Source organism: Natrix helvetica, assembly GCF_964273705.1.
Source record: "Natrix helvetica genome assembly, chromosome: 2".
Classification (NCBI taxonomy): Eukaryota; Metazoa; Chordata; class Lepidosauria; order Squamata; family Natricidae; genus Natrix; species Natrix helvetica.
The window spans coordinates 241,697,311-241,700,912 of record NC_138552.1 but is presented as its reverse complement, the minus strand read 5'-3'; positions in this window follow the sequence as shown (position 1 = coordinate 241,700,912).

Here is a 3,602-nt window from a genome sequence, read left to right as displayed (position 1 = left end):
TTCAGTGTATTCCAGTTCTTCATTTTTTTATTTCTGTATCTCAAGTGATATCAAATAGTCATTTTCATGTTGAAAAAGTTGTAGTATGTGCTAAGACTTGTCTATATAGTTCAATCACTTGAGGTGGATTAACTCATGATTTTATTTCAATGAAATTAATTTTGTGATTGTTTTCTTTGTCTACATTGCATGACAAATGGCAGCAAGTTAAATATTAGTTAAATTAAATATTTCCCAGATCCATGTATGGGTAATCCTCAATTTAGAACCATAAATGAGCCAAAAATTCCAAGATAGTTGTTAATTGAGTTTTGCTCCATTTTACAACCTTTCTTGCCACAGTTGCCACAGTAAATCACTGCAGTTAAGTTAGCGACACATTTGTTAAGTGAATCTGGCTTTCTCATTGACTTGCTTGTCAAATGGTCACAAAAGGTGATCACATGACCCCAGGTCATTGGAAATAAATGCATGCACGTTGCCAATCACCCAAAGTTGATAACCTGATCATCGGAATGCTGCAACAGTCATGCATTTGAAAAATAGTAATAAGTTACTTTTTTCAGTGCTGTTGTAACATTGAACAGTCACTAAACAAATGGTTATACATCAAGTGCTACCTTTATCATTTTGATTTACTTTGGACAATTAATCAAAAATCACTTGTCATCAATAGGTTTATATTAATTACATTTATTCAGGCCTGAGTGTCTTTGCAGTGTACAAGTACTGTTTAGTATGCATCCTTGAGACTGCATAATTAGACTGCAGTTGCTTGTTTCTATACCATTCTTCCTCCCGGATGAGCCTAGTTTACCAGAGATATGTGTGGTGTATGTTGTTTAACAACCTTCATAATAACAAGAATACTTACCGTAAAAGCTAAGAAACAGAATAAACAAAAGGCAGAATTAAAGGCAGTCTATTCTTGCAAAAGTTAAAGCTAGAATCAAAGCCACTTGGAATGATTTTGTATAGTGCTTTTTTTTTCACACAATGTTGCAAAGTAATTCTGAAATGCAGTTGTCCAACACTAATGGGAGAGAAAGAACTGCTTTTTCAGAAATTCAAACTCAATTTTCAGCGGGGCGTAAAACAGTTCTATCTTTAGCTCTCCATGTACTCCAAGTATGAAAATATTACACACTAAATACATTTCGAATCTGAAACGTTTTACACACCTCTTTTGACTCTATATATTGAGATAAGTGTAAACTCTCTCTCAGAAGAGAGAGAGAGAGAGAAGCTGATTTTAGCATGTCTATAGATATTCTCAGTCATCCATGTCATGGTTGTCCCAAAGGTGCTTTTTTCGAAAGGCAACTGGACTTTCTGGTTTTTTTTGAAGACCAGATCTAATCCAAGAAGCTTCTTCGTGATTTTAGCATGCTTAATTTGAAAGATGTATGAGCTTCAACTCCATCTTGCCAGGGAATTCTGGCAGTTGAAGTCAACACATTCACAAGTTTGAGAAACACAGTCATAATTTAGGGCTTGTCAAGTTTTTCAACTTTCAGTTTCCAAACATTAGGGGTGTTCAAAAGTTATGACATGCCTTGGGGATTGTAAAGATATTTTGGTTACTTTAATATAATTTAGATGTGCTTGGTAAGTAATTACATAAATATCATAATTTTTAACAGTTTGTTTGTTTCATTGTCATATGGTTGGAGAAATTCAAAAGCAAACAACAAAAGTATGATGTTTTCTAGCCCCTGGAATTAGCTCTGATGTTTTAGGCAATATAGTTGTCATGACTATAAACTAGTACCCTTACCTTCTATACATTTCTATAAACCATTTTAAAGAGGGGGAAACCACCTGGCAGATCTGGGGGGGGGGGGGCAAATCTTGATCTTCAGAGCTATTTTATAAAAACTTCCAATTTGAATTTGCAAAGTACCTAATTCATCAAGCTTATGAAAATGACATCAAATTAACCTATAACTTCTCTCGGGTTTCCCTAACTCTAACCATAAAAGTGAGATAGGCTGAGATGAGAGTAAAATAGTCCAAAGTCACTCTGCTGAGGTTCAGTCCTGAACTTAATCGCTGCCTGCCACTGACTTGTTTGTGGTAAAGATGCCAGAATTGGACTGACCACCAGAAGGCTACTGATCCCTGTACACCAGCGGTGTCAAACTCGCCACCCGCAGTCCAGATGCTCTTAAACGTGCCATCGCAAGTTTAACACCTGCTGTACACCAACAGTAAAGACCTTCTATTATCAGTCCTTCTGTAGCCGGAATCGGAGGGAAATGGGTGGTTAAGAAGTATGAAAAATAAATAAATAAAATTTCTCTTCTGTATCCATGAGCAAGAGGGTAGTATCAGTCAATCTGGGAAATACCATGCTTCTCAGAACTACAAAAAAAACGTTTTAAAAAACGAAGTAGCTCCTTTGAGGTTGAATAAGCTCGTTTAGGGGATGGAGAAAGGAAATAAAAAGAACAGAATAAAAACCTAGAAGTATGACGTGGCTAGCAGCATGGCTAGTGGTGGGAACACTTAAACTACAACATTTTATTGCAAGGAGTCACTTGTACCCTACAATGTAGCCACATGTGGCTTCGAATCTCCTAATTGTTGGAGGCATTAAAACATTTCAGAGCATGATGATGAGATGGGAAACTTAATCACTGCCATGTGTAGACTTCTTTTAGAAACATGCATTATATAATTTAGTGTGACTGACTTCAGTGTGACTTAGTTTCAGGAGTCAGTTCGCATTGATGATACAATGATATCGGAATGATTCTAAAGGTTGAAATACATTCATGCTGACATTAAAAAGAAAAAAAAACAGGCGAACCTTTTGTAAATGTACGTATCATGAAATCATCCTTGGCTCCTTCTCAGGCTATTTTAGAAAAAATGATGATGATGCTTCTGTAAGCAAAATCTGTAAGCTGCTTACAGGACTGGTAGTGCTGTTCTTAAAATGGTGATCTTCTCTTCCCTGCAAAAATAAATGTTGTGAAACTGCATTTGATTAATGCCAGACTGCTGACACCTCTAATCTTCATGGTAGAGAAGAATTTGTGGTCCTGCTGTCAGGACTGCAGAACTGAATTTGTTAGGCTCATGTAGGTAAATATGTACGGTAAATGTTTCTTTCTTCTTTGGGGGGGTTAGGGATTGATTGATTTTTTTAGGTTGGTTTTTTCAAATAACGAAGCAATAAAATTCACAGACTCTGTTCTAATAGGCTATTAAATACAGAGATTTAACCTCGATCTATCAGAAAGGTTGGCAGTTCAGCAGTTCAAATCCCTAGCATCGCGTAACGGAGTGAGCTCCCGTTACTTGTCCCAGCTTCTGCCAACCTGGCAGTTTAAAAACATGTAAAAATGCAAGTAGAAAAATAGGGACCACCTTTGGTGGGAAGGTAACAGTGTTCTGTGTGCCTTAGGTATTTAGTCATGCCGGCCACATGACCACAGAGACGCCTTTGGACAGCGCTGGCTCTTCGGCTTTGAAACAGATGAGCACCGCCCCCTAGAGTCGGGAACGACTAGCACGCATGTGTGAGGGAAACCTTTACCTTTAACCCCAAAGGAGGATAGAAAATTCTGCAGATCCAAAAGTTAAATATTTCGTTT